Here is a 22,253-nt window from a genome sequence, read left to right as displayed (position 1 = left end):
GAGTCTCCACATCTTTTTTACATCATGGTGACCAGAACTGAATGCAGTATTCCAAGTGTGGCCTTACCAAGGCATTATAAAGTGGTATTAACACTTCACGTGATCTTGATTCTATCCCTCTGTTGATGCAGCCTAGAACTGTGTTGGCTTTTTTGGCAGCTGCTGCACACTGCTGGCTCATATTTAAATGGTTGTCCACTAGAACTCCAAGATCCCTCTCACAGTTACTACTATTGAGCACGGTACCACCTATGCTGTACCTGTGCATTCCGTTTTTGTTGCCTAAATGTAGAACCTTACTCTTTTCACCATTGAAACCTATTCAAAAATGTTAAGCTTGACTTATATGGTACTGCTGCTAAATATTGCAAATGTTAATTTTTGTGGACTTCCAGATGGATTAAGTACAGGTAATCAATTCAATTCAATTTGTTATACTGTCATTGACCAGAGACCAGAACAAATAAAAACACTCAGTAAATATCCAATTAAAAATTCTAGAATAAAATAATAAATAACAGATGAAATATTTGATGTAATCCAGTCTATCAATTACACATGGTCTAACTACATTAAAATAACAATCCATAAACTGTGAGGCCCATAGTCAGTACAGGTAGTTGTCGAGTTATGGCCACAATTGAGCCCAAAATTTTTGTTGCTAAGTGAGAAATTTATTAAGTGAGTTTCGCCCCATTTTATAACTTTTCTCAACCACCTTTGTTAAGTGAAGCACTACGGTTCTTAAATTAATAACACTGTTGTTAAATGAATCTGGTTTTGACTTTGCTTGTCAGAAGGTCTCAAAAGATGATCACGTGACCCTGGGACATTGCAATCGTCATAAATGTGAGTCAGTTGCGAGGCATCTAAATGCAGTTCACGTGACTATGGGGATACTGTAATGGTCATAAGTGTGAAAAATGGTTATAAGTCATTTTTTCAGTGCCTTTGTAACTTTGAACAGTCACTTAATGAACTGTTGCAAGTCAAGGACTGCCTATATATTAGAGTTTTTGAAATGTCACAATAAAAATAAAAGTGTTAGCTTAAAAGATTGACAAAGTATTATTCTTTATGTTTTCTGAAGTGAACCATAAACTCTTTTTTCTTATGTATAAAGAGTCTTACTAAGGGATGCTTATGGGATCATGCTATAAATCCCTAAGAACTGTGATTATTCATTGATGGGAGCATCTGAGAATAAACTAGATTAAGTGCATCCTGAAGCCCAGAAATGTTCTTTAATGAAATCAAGGGACAGAACAAAATCTTCCTAGGGAAGTATTTTAAAAAAACCTGTAATTACTAGATTCTTGGGTCCTTTTTCTCTTTGCCAAGAAACCCTACAAGCAGGAGTGGGCTGTTGGGGGTTCACGGGGATTCTAGAGAACCTCTAGCTAAGACTTTGTGCAGGTCGGAGAACTCCCAAATCCTACTCCTGGCTGGCCCTGCCCACCCCTCCCCTCCCAGGAGTCCCCACACAGCCCCTTTTGGATTCAGGTAAACGCAGGGTGGGTGCAGGGGCTCAGGCAGAGCAAAAATGCCCTACCGCTGCCGTGATGCAGGAGGTTGACAAGGCCGTACCCACCATGGCCATGCCAACTCAGCAACCAGGCTGAGAACCCTTTGCTAAAATTTTTGAAGCCCATCCCGGCCTATAGGGGGTAAATGGTCCTTTTGTTTTCTAAATATCTTGTGTGAATAAAGATCTTGGAAATTCAAAACCTTGCAATGATTATAAAAACTTTCTGTCTAATTGGATATGAATTTTATAAATAAATTAATACATTTCTCACTGGGTGGTCATTACTGTTTAATTCGTGCTGCATAAATGGGTGAATTATATTTTTATTGGGTGTTTTATTTAAAGCTGATCATTTATTTATGTATTTGTAAACTGCCTTAAGAAATGGTTTGTAATAAATAAATATATGGATGCAATGTGTTAAATTTCAATTAATTTAGAAAACAATTAGCCTCTCTTGTCAGCCCCTGGAGTACTTATCTTGTTCAGTGAATTGTCAATATTATCCCCCCAATTATGTAAACTGGAAATGAATATCAAAACTGCAATCAATTTAAAAAGCAGATATTTATATTTTTGAAGTGTGTTTCTCTATTTAAATTATTTAAATTTGCAGCTGTCCTCTTCTGCTGCCATTTTTATATCCTACTTAATTTAAACATTTCTTTGATATCATTCTCAAAGGATTACTCTTTTCTTTATATGTGAATGTCATTTAATATTACAAGAAATAAAGCTTAGTTTATGCTCAGAACTTTTTTCACAAATCTGAACAGCAGCCCAAACAACAGATTTTTAAAATTTGTTTTGAAAATCTGATAGCAAATAGAGCCAAGCAAAGAATCAAAATGAAGCAAGAGAGAGATCAACTATATGATGGTATAAAAACCATTTCACGCAATGTTACTTCTGAGTTGGAAATTGCATAATCGTACTATTTAAGGCTGGATCTATCCATGGGGACTTTTCATCATCCTATTCACACTGGCATATGCTTGAAGGAGAGAAAAAAAGGAAAAGTAGCACTGGATGGCCCTAAAATTCTACATTGTTGTTGTTGTTGTTAGTTGTAAAGTCATGTCTGATCCATTGCGACCCTATGGACAACATTCCTCCAGGCCTTCCTGTTCTCTACCATCATCTGAAGTCCATTTAAGCTCATGCCTACTGCTTCAGTGACTCCATCCAGCTACCTCATTTTCTGCTGCCCTCTTCTTCTTTTGCCCTCAATCTTTCCAAGCATTAGTTTCTTCTCATTAGGTGGCCAAAGTATTTGAGTTTCATCTTCAGGATCTAGCCTTCTATAGAGCACTCAGGATTGATCTCTATTACTCACCGGTTCAATTACCTTACAGTCCAAGGGACTTGCAGGAGTCTACTCCAGCACCAAAGTTCAAAGTCCTCAATTCTTTAGTGTTCAGCCTTTGTTGTGGTCTAACTTTCGCAGCTGTACATTGCAACTGGGAAAACCATAGCCTTGACTATATGTACTTTTGTTGTTGGGGTGATATCTCTGCTTTTTAGTATGCTGTCTAGATTTGCTATAGCTTTCTTCCCCAGGAGCAAGCATCTTTTAATTTCTTGAGTGCAGTCCCCATCTGTCGTGATCTTGGAGCCCAGAAAATAAAATCTGTCACTATCTAAATTTCTTCCCCATCTATTTGCCAGGAATTGAGAGAGCCGGATACCATGATCTTAGTTTTCTTAATGTTGAATTTCAAGCCAACTTTTGCACTCTCCTCCTTCACCCGCATCAAGAGGCTCTTTAGTTCCTCTTCACTTTCTGCCATTGGAGTGGCATCATCTCCATATCTGAGGTTGTTGATATTTCTCCCAGCAATCTTAATTTAAACTTTTGATTCACCTAGCCCCTTCTTTCTCATGATGTGTTCTGAATATAAGTTAAATAGGCAGGGCAACAGTATTTCTCCATGAACCAGCGTATGTTGGCAATGTGATTTCTAGTTCCTCTGCCTCTTCGAAATCCTACCTGTATGTTCTTGATCCACATATTGCTGGAGCCTAGCTTTTAGGATTTTGAGCATAACGTTACTAGCATGTGAAATGAATGCAATGGAGCAGTAGTTTGAACATTCTTTGGCATTGCCCTTCTTTGGAATTGAAATGTAGACTGACCTTTTCCAATCCCATGGCCACTGTTGAGTTTTCTGGCAAATTGAATGAAGCACTTTTAATGCATCGTCTTTTAAGATTTTGAATAGCTCAGCTGGAATACTATCACCACTAGCTTTGTTGTTGCTCAGATTTTCTAAGGCCCATTTGACTTCACATTCTAGGAGTGTGATGGCTAACCTTTTCGTAAAGTTGTGTGTGACAATTTGTAAAGTGTGTGTGGACTATCGCACGCGCACATGTGCCTAGACCCACAATGGAGTGCCGCCCCACCCACCTGTTCATGCATGCGTGACCCCCCCACATGGGGGCTGGTTTTCACCCTCCCCATGCTCCAGAGGCTTTCCTGAAGCCTGGGGAGGGTGGAAACAGCCTCCCCCGGCCCTCCAGAGGCCCACTGAAAAGTGGAAACTTATCATTTCCAAACTTTTGGTTTGCCTGTTGGGTCCATTTTTCACCCTCCCCAGGCTCTAGAGCCTTTCCTGAAGCCTGGGGAGGGTGATAAATGGCCCAATGGGCCAACCGGAAGTTTGGAAACAATCCATTTCTACCTTCCAGAGGGCCCCTGGGGAGCAGGGGGAGGCTGTTTTCACCCTCCCCAGGCTTCAGGAAGTTCGGGAATGAAAATGGCTTCTGGCCCTCTGGAAGGTCAAAAATCAGCTGGCTGATGCGCACATGCACGCCAGAGCTGAGGGCTGGCATGCTGGCAAATATGGCTCTACGTGCCCCCTGTGGCACGCATGCCTTAGATTCACCATCACAGTTCTAGGGTGTGGCTCAAGGTCAGTGATCACACATTGTGGTTATCAGGACATTGAGCTCGTTCTTGTATAGTTCTTCTGTGCAATTTTCCTACCTCTTCTTAATCTCTTCTGCCTCTGTTAGTGCCCCGCCATTTTGGTCCTTTATTATGCATAACCTTTGCATGAAACGTTCGCTTCATATCTCCAATTTTCTTGAAGAGGTCCCTGATCCTTTCATCTACTTCTCTGCACTGTTTATTGAAAAAGACATTCTTATCTCTTCTAGCTATTCTGCATTCAATTGGATGTATCTTTCCCTTTCTCCCTTGCCTTTGTTTGACCACATCCAGTTTGTCTTGATTAATGGAACTTATATTCCAGGTTCCTATGGAGTATAGCTCTTTACACCATCAGACTTTCCTTTCACCACCAGATACATCCACAGCTGAGCATCCTTTCAGCTTTGGCCCAGCCACTTCATTTTCTGGCGCTACTAGTACTAGCCCTCTGCTCTTCCCCAATAGCATACTGGACACCTTCCAACCTGAGGAGCTCATCTTCCAGCGTCCTATCTTTTTGCCTTTTGGTATTGTCCATGGGGTTTTTATGGCAAAGATACTGGAGTGGGTTGCCATTTCCTTCTCCAGTGGATCACGCTTTGTCAGAGCTCTCTGCTGTCCATCTTGGGTGACCCTGCACATCAGAGATCATAGCTTCATTGAGCTACGCAAGCCCCTTTGCCACGAAAAGGCATTAATCCATGAAGGAGGAAATTCTACATTAAAAAATTCCTAAATGAATCTGAAGGATAGGAACAATTGCTGGAACCAGAGCTCATATGTTTACTTGTCAAAATCAAGAGCAATTTAATCTTACAGTATTTTATGAAGTAGCTACTTTAGGCCAAAGCCCCTGAAACCAGTATGCAGCTTATACATCCACATGAAAAGAGAACAAACTGGGTTATTTACAACAAGTCCAACAAAAATAACACAGTTTGCCCACGTTTTAAGAAATGTTATGTGGGTGGGTAGGTGATAAATGGCTACAAATAAGACAGTTGACAGAAGACTTCGAAAAGTGAGAAAATGCTGTCTGCTGCTTCATTGGTTCTGAAACAAAAGAGTTCCAGGAATACCATGAATTGCATAAACTTTCTACTGGCTCATCTTTGCTTTTTGATTCATTCAGCTTAGTGTCTAAGCCAAGATGCAGTTTCAGAATGATCTAAGTGCATGTTTATGGGGTCAGAGAACAATGGATGGCTACACAGACCGAGTTCCTTAGAAGCATCAGTGCTAGATGAACTATAAACAAAAAGGACCCTGAATGGTGTTAAGAAAAGTCCTACATAACTAAACTGGTGTCAATCCAGATGACCTTTGTTACTGAGCTTTAAAGAAATAGTGATTGAATAAATCTCATACATACATACATACATACATACATACATACATACATACATAGAGAGAGAGAGAGAAAGAAAGAAAGAAAAAGAGAGAGAGAAAAAGAAAGAAGAAAGAAAGAAAGAAGAAAGAAAGAAGAAGAAAGAAAGAAAGAAAGAAAGAAAGAAAGAAAGAAAGAAAGAAAGAAAGAAAGAAAGAAAGAAGAAGGGAAGGGAGGGAGAAGGAAGGAAGGAATGAGAAAGTGCTTATAGTTTTAAAAAGTTCAAGCACTGCATTTTCATTTGATCTTTGTTTTTCTAACTAGGAATGAGCTTATCTTCTCAGAAAGAAATGTTGATAATAGAAAGGCTCCAGAAATTTGTCAGGCTGCCCCAGAAACAAAATAATGACTAAGGAAAGTCAAAACAAGGTGCCTGGAAACTTAAACAGCACTAAAATCCAGTTCACAGGGCAATGGATTGTCAGGCCTTTCCCCCTTTTTTATGATTATGTTAGTCCTTTAAAAATCTAGTTTTTTTAAGGGGCATAACTGGCACTTAGCCTGAAACTGTGCAAAAGGTTCTCCTGGCCATTTAGTTTTTTTTTAATTAGTCCTTTCAAGATCAAACCTCATTTTAGAAAATAACTTTATTTTCTGCTCATAGTAATTTTATTAAAGATTACAAATATAATAGTAAAGGCTAACATAAGCTAAAGAATAAAATAATAGAAAAGATACATATAGCAAGGGAAAAGAAAAGAAATATGTAGGTACTTCACCCTTCATGGCAAAAAGTGTAAGCAATTTTAATAACATCATTTTCTCTTGTAACAAAAGATCACTTCCTCTTATGTCCAGTGGTGGGTTCCTACTGGTTCAGCCAAACTGGTAGTGGTATGGTGGCCTGGGTTGCTGGAACAGGCCTGCCATGACCCCGAACCAGTTCCCCGGTCTTTTCTGCAATCTCCGGCATGTTTCTGCACTTGCACAGAACCATTTTCAGTCAACTGCACATGCACAGCAATGCGCTCACACGAGCGAAGCAAGCAGCATGCATGCAAAACGCCCTCTCAGTGAACCGGTAGTAAACTAGCTAGGAACCCACCACTGCTTATGACCCATCTTTTATCTATCAGGGGTGTCAAACTGGTGGCCTATGGTCCTGATGCATTACATGCAGGCCATGCCCACCTGGCGAAAAAAGTCGTGAAACATCATGTGATGGCAACATAAAACAGCGGGTTTGACACCCATGCTATAAACAAATCCAAAAGGTTTTGTTATTTCAGCCCTGATGTCCACTAAAAAACTTAACCTTGTCCAAATAAGCCTTCCTTTTACTTCTAATACCCATTATACCCATCAAATAATGCTATGAAATTTGATTTCTTTTCATTTATTTATTTATCATTGTCATTTGCTGCGGCATTCTGAACTAAACCAATGCTTCCAAATTCTCTTCAAGGGCAACCCTATGTAGAGCACATTACAATAATCCAAGCAGGAGGTCAGGAGGGCAAAGGTGACTGTGAGATGGGCACATTGGTTCAGGAATGGGCGTAGCACTCAACCTGAAGTTGTGCAAAGATTCCCCTGGCCCAATTGCACTGTTCCTTGAGCAGGAGTCATGAATCTAGGAGGACCCTCAGATTGCGCACGGGGTCAGTCTGGGTCATTGCAACTCCATCCATGACCAAGTATGGTAATTCTCCCAGAGCCAAAGACACTCCCCCCATCTCAGACCCACTTTGTCTTTCCAGGGTCCAGCTTTATTTGCTCTTTGTTGCAGTCTTTCCAATTCTGTCTTGTATTTAGTGGTGGGATTCAGCCATTCTGTACTGGTTCGCCAGAACTGCTAGCTAACTTTTTGTGCAGTTCTGCGAACCAACTGAAATAGTGTGCCTCGCCCCTCCCCAAGGGAGCGGAGAAAACAAGGAGCTTTGGGCTTCTCCTTCTCCAGCACCTGCAAAACTGCAGTTCTCTCCCCATTACTCCAGCTTGGATTTCACTGGAAGGAGGGCAGCGGAAAGCAATGCAATGCCCTCCCACGCATCCTACATGCCAATATCCAAGTCTTTTTGGGAAAGATGCTATCATCTTTTTAGCATTTTTCTACTACCTATTCGCCCAAACAGGTAGTAAAACAATGCTTTTAAAAAGTTTTTAAAGGTTTTTCAGTGTGAGTTCTGATTTGGCGAGGAGTTGCGGACACCAAAAATGAATTGTTATCTTTATGTAAAGTGTAATAGTTGGTTTGACTCTGTGAGGTTCCTGCTTGTTTCAGGGGCCATTTTGTGTGAAGTCCAGCTGTGTTTACATTGTGTGTGAGTCAGCTGTGCAACTTTTGTGTTATCTTTGTGTAAAGTGTGACTAGTTCATTTTTGAGCTCTCTGTGACTCTATGAGGTTCCTGATTGTTGCAGGGGCCATTTTGTGTGAAGTCCAGCTGCTTTTACATTGTGTGTGAGTCAGTTGTACAGCCGCACCCACCAAGCCATGCCCACAGAACTGATAGGGAAAATTTTTGAATTTCACCACTGCCTCAGCCGCCTTCTTTTGGAGGGCTACTATCCATTCAGCTCCCCTTCTCCACCTCTCCTCTCACCCCACTAGCCAGCCTGCCAGTGGAAAGTGAGTTGGTGGGGTTTATTACATTCCAGGCATTTCCCACCCAAATGGCATGCCACGTTTCCATGGGGGGGGAGTTGTTTGGGGAAGTTGGCGGGGGAATGGGGGTTGGGTAGCAGAGGAACCGCTTTCAAGCCATTGGTTTTGGTGGAGCAGAGCGTCTCCCCTTAGTTATGTAGGCAGAGGCGCACTTCCCATTTCAATAGTCCCCCACAGGAAAAAAAAATTAAACCGTCGCTTGGGCCAGGCTGCTGGGCTAGCAGCAGAATATCCATGCCCAGGATGGACTCACCATGCTACCCATACAACCATATCTGCCAGCAGCGGGTGGTATGTACAAAATGAGAGGCTTTGCCTCCCCTGGGCAGTAGAGCCACGTCTCTCATTAGTGCTGAGAGGCTGAGGAGAAGGTCTTGCATGGCTGCCAAAAAGTCTTTCTGACAGCCTCACCGGTAGCAGAGATGAGAATGTCGTTAGCCCCTAATTCTCCTTAAGCATTGCCAAATGAGGAACAGCACTGGCAGACTTTCTAAGCCTGCCTAATGTAGGTGAAGCTTTACCCACAGGATGAATAAGAGGTATTAATAGGGTTAGGTATTAACAGCTTTTGTCTGAAGGAGAAGAAGGGAGAAAAAAGAGGGAAAGTGGCAAAGTGAGAAGTGCCCCGCCTGCCAGGCACTAAAGCGCTACAGAGAGAGAGAGAGAGAGAGAGAGAGAGAGAGAGAGAGAGAGAGAGAGAGAGAGAGAGAGAGAGAGAGAGATCTGATCCAACCTCTATGCGTGTAAGCATGTCTGTGACAGAGAGAGGAGGGGAGAGAGGGAGAGATCCAACTTCTGAGGGTTATATCAGGGCTGGTGGTGATGTGCTCTCGCTCTATCTCTGTCTCTCTCTAACTCTGTCTCTCACTCTGTGTGTGTGTGTGTGTGTATCTCTGTCTCTGTCTCTGTCTCTCTCTCTTTCTCTCTCTCTCTCTCTCTCTCTCTCTCTCTCTCTCTCTCTCTCTCTCTCTCTCTCACACACACACACACACACACACACACACATGTTGGATCTCTCCCTCTCGGTAGTGGTGCCAGTACAGTGACTGGTTAGTGGGGCATTTTCCCTCTTTCCTCCTGCTCCCCCCACCCAAGACCCCTGGATTCCTCCTCATCCTCGCCTGGCTCACATAGGCATCATCCACACGAGTGATGTCAAATCCAACTTCTGACTTCCAGCCACACCCACCCAGTCATATAATAACCCAGCCATGCCTATCCAGCCAGTCATTAGGGCAGAGAGCTGGTTGTTAAACTATTTGAATCCCACCACTGCCTTCTATGCATTATTATTGGCAGAATATGCTAACTTATAGTTCTTGGTGTTTGCTGACCTTGCTATGATACTAAATACCAGCCTTGCCAAGATTTTAATCCCTTCCAAGTATTCAAGGAATTATTAAAAGTGAGGCTGCCTTATTTAACACTGCATCTCTTCAATAAGGGGTTTTTGAGAAAGTTTATCAATGCTTAGTGAGTTTCTGTGTCTATATGTAATGAAACAACAGTGCCATCTGCTGGCCAGCATATCTATGTTATTATTCATAAAGATAAGGAAACCAGGTTGAAATCTCTTCATATAGTCAAATAAGATTATCTTAGCCGTCTTCTCATTTCCAGGCAAATAAATATTTAGTTATATAGAATCATAGTAACCAGTTTTGCTTGAGGAATAAGATTGCACAATGGTGTAATGTCCTATAAGCAGTTAATTTAATCAAGATCTATCCATTCTTCTAGCTCCTGTTTAAAAAACCGTGATTCATACTTGGAATGGAAGGTTTGCTTGGGTAAAGGTTCCCCTTTTGCACATATGTGCTAGTTGTTCCCAACTCTAGGGGGGGTGCTCATCTCCATTTCAAAGCCAAAGTCCCAGCATTGTCCAAAGACGTCTCCATGGTTATGTGGCCAGTATGACTAAACACCGAAGGCACACAGAACGCTGTTACCTTCCCACCAAAGGTAGTTCCTATTTTTCCACTTGCATTTTTGCATGCTTTCAAACTGCTAGGTTGGGACAAGTAACGGGAGCTCACTTCATTATGGAGCACTAGGGATTTGAATCACCGAACTGCCTACCTTTCTGTCAACAAGCTCAGCATCTTAGCTACTGAACCACCACGTCCCTCTTGGGGAAGCCATAATAAATACTGAATGGAAGCACTTTTGATGACCGTATCCATGATCATGAGCTGTCACGTCACCACTATTGCATTGATCTTGCATTGCTAGCAGAACTGTCCTATTTTATGGCTTGTTTGCATGAGTTTGCTCTTCCAAAAAATACAAATTCTTCTTGTATGGAACTGCAATTACTGAGGTTTTCAAAATCAACTATGAAAGCCTTTTCCACGGAACTATTGCTTGAATTATAGGGACCACTACAACCATTGGCCAAATTCCCTTAGCACTGTCTTTCTCAACCTTGGCAGCTTGAAGATGTATGAACTTTGACTCCCAAAATTCCCCAATTTACTGTCCTTGTTCGGAATTCTGAGCTTGAAGTTCTCATATCTTCAAGCAGCAAAGTTTGAGAAACATTGGCTCAGCAGCTGGTTATGGATAATTATGCAGGAAAAAAGGAGTTAATAAGGAGTCCAGTTTAGAGATTTCATTCATGGCTTGTTTGCATGAGTTTGCTCTTCCCTGTATTTTTTTTTCTATAACTGAACACAGAATTGTACTCTTGCAGAAAACATCAAACAGTCTTAAGAGGAGCATGCCAGATTTACAGTGATAACTTTTCAGTTACAAAAATGAAAGTGATCTTTTATTTGCAGTCATTAAGGGGAGCATATGTAGCAATGGCAGGGGTACATATAGCTATGAAGTTCCGTTTATGTTTTGCTTGAAAAATATTCTAAGTTCAGTCACAAGTTTCTTCAGACAAAATTGGAAGACATTCCCTGAAAGCTTAAAAACACAACCACCCAAGCTTGGTGAAGCTAAACTAGATATGTCAATAGTCTGTCAGAATAAGGGTATTGTGTATTGTGTGAAGGGATAGTTAAATTGACAAGAACAATTGGAAAGCTTTCATAATAATAGTTGTTCAATTTGAATGGCTCAATTTGTACCTTATACCTTATAACATGGCTGCTGGGGAATTCTGGAAGTTGAAGTCCACAAGTCTTAAAGTTCCCAAGTTTGGACACCCCTGCCTTATAAGAAAGCCCATAAGAGATGACTGATTGATTGACTGACTGACTGACTAATTCCATAACATGCCCAATATTTCAGCCTAGTTATTGGTTCCCTGAGTAAGAATTTTGGATTGATGCACTCTACAATCCATTTGTTTGTTTTCTTTACTGTGCAATGGTATCCTCAAAAATTTCCAATACCAAGTTCAAAATATATCAATGCTCTTTTTGTCCTATCAGAAAACCCAACTTTCATTTCCATATTGTGTTTCAGGAAAAATCATTGTTTAAAAGATCATTCTGATCTTTTAAAATATAGGCAAATTACAGCATTTGAATATCTTTATCCAGGGCTTTCGTTGTTGTTCTACAAACAGCTAGTCTGTGTATGTTTCTTGATTTCTGATTCTTTTACTGCTGGTAGTCAGCCCTAAAAAAGAAGAAACTATAACTTCAATACACCTTCATTGTCACTTCTAAAATTGGTTCTGGTGCCTCTTGATATTATTTGAGCTTCTTTATATTTAATGCTAGGCCTATTTTTTCACTTACTTTCATAACTAGAGCTGTCAATTTAGTTGCATTTTCAGCTATCATCATCAGTATCATTAGCTGAAAATGCAACTAAATTGACAGCTCTATTTATGAAAGCTGGTGAACCCAAATAATATCAAGCGGTACCAAAACCAATTTTAGAAGTGACAATGAAGGTGTATCTGAAGAGTATTATCAGCACAGGGATGGTGTTTGATAGTTGTTCTTCCAATTTTAAAATCAGTCATCTTCTTTCAATCCAGCGTCCCTCGGTATATAGTTAAATAAACCTTTCATCTCAATCTTTACAAATTTGGAACCAGTCACCATGTTGCATCCAATCTGTGGCTTCCTATCCCACATGACATGAAGGCAATGTTATGTTAGTCAGATTACTTCACCTTGCATTGTGTTTCTCGTGTTAGGGATTCTTACACTCCAGGTAATTCTTTCATTGCTGTTTCAGATTTTATTTTCATACCCACCAAACATCAGCAAGTAGCTATCCCAAAGGCTTTAATCCAGCTGGGTTATAAACAGCACTTGTACTCTGAAAGAACCTCAGCAATTTCCCATAGCTTGTTTAGTGCCATCTGACATGTGAAAACCTTTTTCTGCCACTATATATCATCAATCAATTTATCTTTGCTAGTTTTCATTGCCTTCTTCCATGGATCATGATGTGATGTCTTTGCTATTATTGCAATAAAGTGTTCATCAGCTTCCAGTGGCTTCCTCTATTCCTGCCATCCAGCTTAGGTACCTCTTTATTTAGCTGGATAGATTGGGGGGGGTCTTTATACCTTGGGTGACATTCTTGGAGTATACATTCATGGCATACACTGGACTAAGATTCTTCACTCATCTTTCCCAGGATTGGCTCAATTGTTCTGAATGTTTATAGTACTAGTTTCATCTACTTCCATGTGTTCTTATCCAAGCCTTTTCCATTTCTAAAAAAAATGAGATATAAATACATTGGCAAATAAATAAATATAGGAATCTCCCATTCAAATACATCCCAAATTCTTTGCACTTTCCTGATTCTAGAGTCAGTCCAGAGCGTTGCAAGTCAGAAGCAGATGGTCCTAACTTTTGCAAATTCTACCCATCCCTAAGATTATGCTTTTAATTTACAAGAGAGAGGCTATCCAGCAATCTGTGTACTTCCACATTAGAGACTCAGATAGACTTTGTACAGTTTCTTATTAAAGGATGTTATGCCTAAACATATTTGCAAGTATCTCTAAAATCCAGAGGATAGCAGCAAATAAAATGCATGAAAACCTTGGTCCATGAAAACGTAATGCAGTACTGTGTGTTAATGACACCGAATTCATTATAAATTATATCACCCTCTTAATTTTGATAAGAAAAGTAAGTTTGATATCTGTCCTGGAAAATATACTAGATAAAATATTGGGCCAATAAGTTTTTAAGTTTCAATGCAGCCACTTTGTGGCTTTCCACCAGGCCTGCAAAGTTTTATCAGGAATAGAAATCCTTAACTTCTAATTGTAAATTTGCTTCAAATTTTCAAAATTAATAATATTTCAATCTAGAAAATTTATCAGATTTTTTTCTTGTGTACCTCCCTTTCATGGGCTTTTAATCAGGTAAGTACTTCTTGGTCCATCTTTTTCACAATTAGTTATGACTTTCATTTTATCTCATCTGGTATTGTGCTGAACTGATATGAGGTCTAGAGAAGTTTGTGACAAAGTGATCTCATTAAATGTTCCATCTTTCTCCGAACTAGATTTTACATTTTAAAAAGACAATTGCTGATTATCCATCAAGGACATCACAATATCCAGTCACACAATATCCACTTCAGTTTGCACCCTTACTCAATATTAATTCCATATCCCTTTCCATTTGAATAACCGTTTCAATCAATAATCCAGAAATTAAAATTGTCATAGCAAGTTAAAATCTAGATATTTAGAAATACTCCAAATCAAGATCACAGATCCATTAATCTGTGAAAATTCCAACTATCCAGTTGTAATTAAAATCAATATAATTTATCAGCAATGTTCCTCTCTTCTCTCTTCTTACAGTTTAGGTCAGTTCATTTAATTCAACACTGTCATTTTAATTATAATTCCTTCTAAGGGAAATAAAGAAATTTTTATTTCTGATCATATACCTTTCTTTCATCTATGGATTGAATGCAAAAATATTCCTACTTTCTGAGTCTTTTGAATATGCTGACAATATATGCTTGTTATTCCCTTCAGCACATCTACTGAATGATTACAATGGAGAATATAAAATAAAATTCCAAAGATCTAATGTAATTAATTTCTTACTTAATCTTACAAGTTTTCCTTATTGTTAAAATGTTATCTTATTATTTTATATTATGCATTAAGCATTGATTCATTTAAAGACTGTTTCATACTATCATCTTCCATTTCTTTTCAAGTACTACAATTCTAAAATATACTTTCCAGAATAATTTCAGTGTTTTACAGTACAATACTTTATTTCACAATTTCTTCTTCCTGTGTGTATTTTTTAAATATACATTAACATGTATCTCAATTTCTGTATCTTCTTAGGACTTCTGATGTTCTGAACATTTTTTAAAATAAAATTCTTATTTAAATCTATTAGAAGGTATTTTAAGAAATTTGATTATGCTCCATTAAATCTGGGTTTTTAATGCTTTATTGTGGAACCTTGTGTTTTAACATCTGTAGCCAGCAAAACACGTTCAGGTTTACAGTATGACCCAATTTAGCTTTTAAACAACAAACTGGATGAGAGTGTATGCTGGAAAATGTTTATTCATATGTTGTGAAGTAGTGCTGATTTAACAGAATGGTAAATACTCCTTGTGTAAAAGTACTTTAAATATCTTGTTGTGTTCTAAAAATACTTGTAATGAATCCCCTAACTTAATTTTAAAGAAAGAAAAAGAAAGAAAGGGTGAGCCTTACTCCTGAAACCAAACCCTACAATTTTAGGCTAATGCAAAAATCACTGCAGGGGATATGAAACAGGAGGACACTTCTAGAACAATTTGAAATAATCCTGTTCCAGAAGCGCCATAGATTCAGGACGCTACAGAGCAGAGGTGAAATGCTACTGGTTCGGACCAGTTCATCTGAACTGGTAGTAAAAAAAAGCTACCAGTTTGCTTGAGCCAGTAGTAAAAAAAATGCTACGGGTTCAGGCGAACTGGTATTTCCGATGATCACTGCAACACACAGCAGGATTTCCTGTTTTCTAGCTAATATAAATTGCGTGGCACAGCAGATTCCCTCCCCCAACGCCACTGTTCTACTTATCTTTGCAGGTGCTCTTGGTAGAAGGCTCTGCCAATCCACCCAGAATCATCACATCCCTTTTTTTGACACTCTGCGCATGTGTGGAAGTGGCGCATGCTCACATTTGCGAACTGGTAGCGAAGGTAGGTAGACTTCACCTCTGCTACAGAACTTGCTGGGCTGACTCAGCAAAAAGCACCAGCAGTCGGTTATAGATTAATAGCTCTAGTTTCATTCCTACTTTCCATGAAGCTTTGGAAGCTATGCCAACAATCTTTAAGAACCAGGGTTGGGCAATGAAAGAATAAACAAGAGCATCTTCTTTCCTCCAACCCTGATTGATCTGTTATCTGTCTTTTCACAGAGTTTTAGGACGTTTTTCTTTTCTTTTCTTCCTTGTCCTTTCTGTTCATTCTTTCTCCTCCATCTGATTTTCAGCTTCTTTTTCATTCCCTCTCCTTCAGCTGAACTCCAACTTCCAAAAGCTGGAGAGTATATGAAAGAGCCTTACCCTTTTCTCAAAGACAAAAAAAAAAACCCTGTGCATATAGAGCATGTTTTGGACTTATTCTCTTTCCCCAAATCCAAACTGGATATATTGTCCCATCACCAACCCCACAAAATCTTCATTCCTCGGTATGGCTTAGGTGCTTTCTCCCTTTTATTGCCTTTTTCATTGTCTGTTACATCCCATCTTGTGAATGTTCTTTATACTTTCACTGCCATTTCCTACATGGTATTAATTGTTTTAAAGAATATTTCCCTATTGAATGTTAATTCTCCACTGATTGCTACTTTCTCTTTCATTGCCATCTCCAACTGATATACTTTTATTGTCTTGTTCCTTAATAAAATCCCAATTCAAGGACATGCATGGTAACATTTCTGAGGTCTAGGATGCTAGGTTTGTTATGTGTTTTTTAAAAATAATCTTTAGTTAAAAGATCTCAGTTGTATTCTGACCCCTGCTGGACAGTTCCTGCGTAATGCAAGATTTTATTCACAGACATAGTATTATGGAAGATTTTCTTTGATTTTCTTTGTTAATTTTTCTTATTATTTGAGAGGATTATTATCCTAAATTTTAGCCAGCTGCCCTGCTGAAATTCCCTTATCTAACTAAGTTGTCCTTTCATTTTCTTTGTTTCTTTCAGTCAAATTTCTTTCATTACAGCTAATCCTTCATTGCATTTTAATAGTCTTGGATGAGGAACCTATTTTGCCATTACTACCTGTTGATTACAATTCTCTTGATGTAATGTAGGTGGTACTAATTGTTCACTAATGAAAACCTTATTAGAATAAAGGCCTTTAACTGATGACGGGGGGGGGGGGGGGGGGGGGAAACGGATTGCTTTCAACACAACATGTTAAACTTCTTTGTTGTTTTAACATGAGAATGTAAACTTAAGTTGCAAAGGGCACATGTTTAAGTGGTGTGGGATTGCTCCTAAATACTGAAAAGTAAGAATGAAGTTACAGGAAGTCCCCAAATTGTGTTAAATTTTAAATCCTAGAGATTACATTAAATTTGTCATAGCTTCCTCCCTCACAACATACCATGACTGACGATTGAGTATTGCCATCAAATCAGTGTCAGCTCTTAACAATCACATAATAGATTTTCTCCATGAATGTCTGTACCTAAACTATTCATTTACTGTAGGTCTCGGCATACTATACCCATATATAACAATTAATATACTTAACATTGCTATTTCTTTCTTTAATTTCTTTTTTGAAATTACTAGATAGCCTATAATTCAAAGGACAGAAGAAAATCAAGTCTTGTTCTTTCTTAAAAACAAGGCATACAAGTAAATTTTTATATTATCTTAACCAGTGAAAAAGCGGAAGCCATTTAAAGTTCCTATACCTTCAGCAGATTTAAATGCTAGTTGTTTTCACCCTTTATTTATTGCTGTTTTAAACTGGGATTAAAAAAATTAAACATTGCAGAATAATTTTTCTGTCCTCTGAGGAGATTTTGTGCAGTTACTTCTTAATGAGGCGATGTTATTTATTAGAAGAAAGCAACTACTTCAGTTTCATTTTCCTAATTGAGATACAACAGTTTTATTTTTAAAAAAATGCTTCTTTGCAAAGAACTACTGCAATTAGGCTGCAAGTGAAACATTGTCCATTTTTGTGCTAATATGTTGCTGACAAATGTTAGCACATATCATAGAAAGTGGTTATGTACCTCAGTCCATAATGTTGTGGATTAAGTGATGGGATTATGATGTTGCCATTTTATGTAGAGATTTGATATATAAGTCCAAGTCAAAATTCCTGTCTCTTTAGTTGGTGTTACTAAATATGCATTTTATGTTAGGCATCTGATTCTAAATATGTGCCCTCTGAGAAGAAAATATTGTCCTTAGTGGGCTGCAGATAATTAGACAGACACCTGAAAGACTTTAGCTGGGAGATACCAGTAACAAAGTATTGTTCTGTTGTTTTGTTTTGTTTTGTTTTCTGTCTTCCTATAATAGGTTATTCTTCAAGATCACGGATGTTGAACTCTATTTCATTGAGGGCCGCATCAGGTTTTATTTATTTATTTTATTTATTTATTTGTCAACAAGTACAAGGAAACAAGTATGAAAACACATGAAAAAATTGCACAAATAAATGTATATAAACATAGCAAAACATAGCCATAAACACCTAAAAAGAGTACATATAAATTGGACAGTAGGACAGGGACGGTATTTACTCTGGTGCGCTTATGCACGCCCCCTTAGGGACTTCTTAAGAAATGCATAAAGTCCTTGGTAGACATCTTAAGGAAAAGTGCAGGGGTTAGAGGAACTAGCCACAGGATCAGGCAGGGTGTTCCACACATTTACTACTCTATTGCTGAAATAGTTTTTCCTGCAATCAAGATTAGAAGGGATTACATTTAGTTTGTATCTATTGATAGCCTTTGTGTTATTGCAGTTGAAGTAAAATTAGTCATTAACAGGTAGGGCATTATGGCAGATTACCTTGTGCACTAAGCTCAGGTCAGAAGGTAGACAGTGTAGTTCAAGGTTACCCAGGCCTAAAATTTCAAGTCTGGTGGTATACGGAATTTTATTACGAGCAGAGGAGTTGAGCACTCTTCTTGTAAAATGCCTCTGGACCCTCACTAATGTTTTAATGTCCAAAATGCAAGCAGGATTCCAGGCAGGTGAGCAGTATTCAAGTATAGGTCTGGCAAACGTTTTGTATGCCCTAGTTAGCAGCATAGGGTTGTGTTTGACCTCACGGGCCAAACTTGCATAGCCAGCATGGTCATAGCGAGTTTGACATCACTCATATTGGGGGCACCTGTGGTAACCCGAATGCCTTGCCAGTGAAAATGGGCTTTGAAGCTCCGTTTTTGGCTGCAACAGCCTCCCGCAACCCTCTGCCAGTGATAATGGAGCTTGTAAAATGAAGCTTGTGGCCCTCCCAAGCTCCGTTTTTGCTGGCAGAGGCACCACAAGCCAGTCCTTCATTGTTTCTAGGGTGGCCCAGCAGGCCAGATCTAAGCACCCCACGGGCTGGACTCACCCCTCATGGGCCTTGAGTTTGACACCCCTGCTCAAAATGCTTCATTCTCTACTGATCTGCTATTATTTTTCATCCTACAAGTTGTTGGGTTTTGTAATTATAAAAGTGGCTGATTATTTAGATACTTCAAAAGTGAATCACTATTCAAAAAATACATGCCAGGTTAAAATTTGTTAGCACATTATTTTCTAAATGCTGTTGAAATCTGCACTTTAATCACTGGATCCAATTCTTAATTTGCATATACTGTACCTAATGAAAATGTGCCAGATTTTAAATGCACAATCAAGTGCTAGTTTGTGATATGTCTATAAAGCAGTAATAAGACTGCAATGCCAAGTCTATTAATGTTTTAGATTCATGCCCAGTTCTCTGCATTGTATTATAAAAATAAAGCCTGTTTTTTCTTCTTTTGCTCCAGACTCTTTTCAGGAATATTTACAACTATGTCTCATTAAAATGGCAAGTTGGAGCATGACTGGAGTTATAAAATTATCTAAGGGCTAGGAGATTATGTTGTAAGCCACCCAGAGTTGTGTGACGAAAAGATGGGCATTCAATTAATTAAACAAATAAATAATGGGAGATTGACATGTGTGTTTAATGAAACAATAGCACCTTCATAAAGAAACCTGTAGCATGATAAATCGTACTAAACTGAAGATTTCCCATCACCATATTTAGAAATATTGCTTTTCTGTGAAGTAGAGATGCTCCGTCCAAGACCCTGCTTGGTGTCCTGGGACAAAAATGATGCCCCAGAGATTCCTCCTATAAAGGGAGGAAACTGAGTTTTTGCTTGTTCTCAGGTGGAGATATGGATTTATAACTCTAGATATGGTTGGACTCTAATCAGTCCACATAATATATGTGGGTATATGCATAATTTTATATTTATTTATTTACATTGGTTATGTAGTGTATATTGGAAGCGTGATTCTTTGAGAACTGTATGCAATGGAATTTAATTTAATGTATGTTGATCAATGTACATTCAAAGTGACAATAAAGTTATTCTATTCTATTCTACTCTACTCCATTCTACTCTATTCTACGATTGACTGACTGACTGACTGACTGACTGACTGGCACACACACAATGCTATTTGGTGAACTGTGTTTCAGCAATCCCTTGAAGTTCATGCTTTCTCTATACTTTCTGGAAGAACTGATTCATAAAAGTCTAGCATTTATCTGTGTTTTTCTTCAAAAGATCTGTCTCCAAACCATCCTGCTCCAAGTTGTCTTCTAAAGATTTGTAGCAGGTGCTGGTGGGGCACCAATTGAATGAAGTAAAGTTGATGGGACAGAGGCCACTTCTGGCCCTCTCATTGACAGACTTCCAGAAGACCTTTGGGGAATGGTTATTCACCATTGGTGATTTTTTAAATTACATAATTGCAGTTATCAGTCATTTTTTATTTTTGTTATGAACGTTTTTTGCATTATGTTGTTTGGAGGTTCAGTTAATTTATTATAGACATGTTATTATTTACATGCTGATGACTGCAATTGATCAGAAAGGATTCACCAGCAGACACATTAAAATAACAACAATAAGAGTAGTAACACATCCAGTAACTACTGGTTGAATACTACATTAAATACATACTAGTCTGTGTATGCTGTTCAAAGTATCCCTACAGCAAAACCCTGACATGTCACAAAAGTAACACAGACAAAATGTATTCCGTGAGTTTGGGTTTATGCCAGACAATGAATTTGTATTTTGCATTTATTAGTTTGCCAAACATGTACAAGATAGCAGGTATAAATATAAACATGGACATGAACGAAAGAAATGAATACAAATAAATGGGACAGTAGGACAGGGACGGTAGGCATGCTAGTGTGCTTATGCATGCCCCCTTTACACTTTAAAGTGTTTTTGACAGTTTTGACAAATCAGCTGGTTTGAGTGTATTGTGGATTTGATAGAACCATCTGCTGGTGAGAAGAGAGTATTGCAATACTTTGTGGAAGATAGAAGAGAAAGTGCAGTTAGTTCAGATGGTTGATGCCTGAAGGTATGTTAATTTTCTGGGAGGATACTAGAGTTAGAATTAGCACAACCATAGAGGCTCAGGCCTTTATGGAAAAAAAACAAAGCACTCCTAGATAAAACTGATGATCCTACACCAGATCTACTGGACATGGGAGGGGCCGGAGCGCTGCTGGCGGGGGGAGAAGGGGCAATACCAAGAAAACTCAGATCACAAAAATGAACAGGAAAATCTGCTTGACAAAAATTGATTGAAATTATTATCTGAATCTATATGCTGACAAGATATTGCTATTTAGTATTAAAGTTTATGTTTAAATGAATATCATGAGTACGGGGGGAGGGGACACCTTCTACATATTGTAACTGCCAAAATTTGTAACCCATTCCACCACCCCTTTCCTTTCTTTTCCCTAAAAAAACCAATAAAACTTTGTTTAAAAAAAAAGAGAGAAAGTGCAGTTGGGAAAAGTGACCTTGACTACCAGAAAACATAATCTGGAACCATGAGAACTGCTAAGGAATGTTTGTTTTTCTACATTGCTTGGTTTTGATTTTCTATGGCCATGGAAGATAATAAATTTTCAACTTGGATTGTATTGGACTAACATTAGAATTGGACATTAGAATCTGGCAATTAAAAAAAGACTGTATGGACTTTAAGTTCTAATTAAATGTGATATAATTTAAAAGTTTTAAAAAATTGTTAAATTTGTTAAATTGACAATACAGAGTCTTGGATATATGATGAATTATTTGAGATACTAAAAAATGTGCGTGAAACTTTAAAAGAGAATAAAAAGTCAGAAATCCGTCTGGAGTACATAGAACAGGAAACAAGAGAGAAGGGGGTAAAAGTGAGCATAAATGAAGAACAAGAAAATAATATTGAAGAAAAAGGAACTGAAAATTAAAAAGTTAGGTGATTTTACTGGGATTTACAGTGGCACAAAAAGACGGGGGGAATGTCCCCCCAAAGAATCAATCAAATGGCAGAGAAGCCCTGGCGAAAACTACTCGAACAACAATATTAAAAGTGAGAAAAAGGATTCAGAAGAAAAGACACGATAATTATAAAAAGAAAAAGAAAGAAAAAGAATAAATTAAGACAATGAGATAAAAGGAGAAAATTAATAAGAAGTGGAATCTTTGAGAGACCAAGAGAAAATGGTTAAAAAGGAGGAGGAACAGAAATAAGGTACATCTAGTAGATTAAAGAGTATTGTATTAATATTATTAATGGTGGACAGTTAATTAAGATGTAAGGGAATTATAAAACATTATTAATTGTGGGTAATTA

Source organism: Natrix helvetica (assembly GCF_964273705.1).
Source record: "Natrix helvetica genome assembly, chromosome: Z".
NCBI lineage: Eukaryota > Metazoa > Chordata > Lepidosauria > Squamata > Natricidae > Natrix > Natrix helvetica.
The sequence above is the reverse complement of the archived record's forward strand: the minus strand, read 5'-3'. Positions refer to the sequence as shown.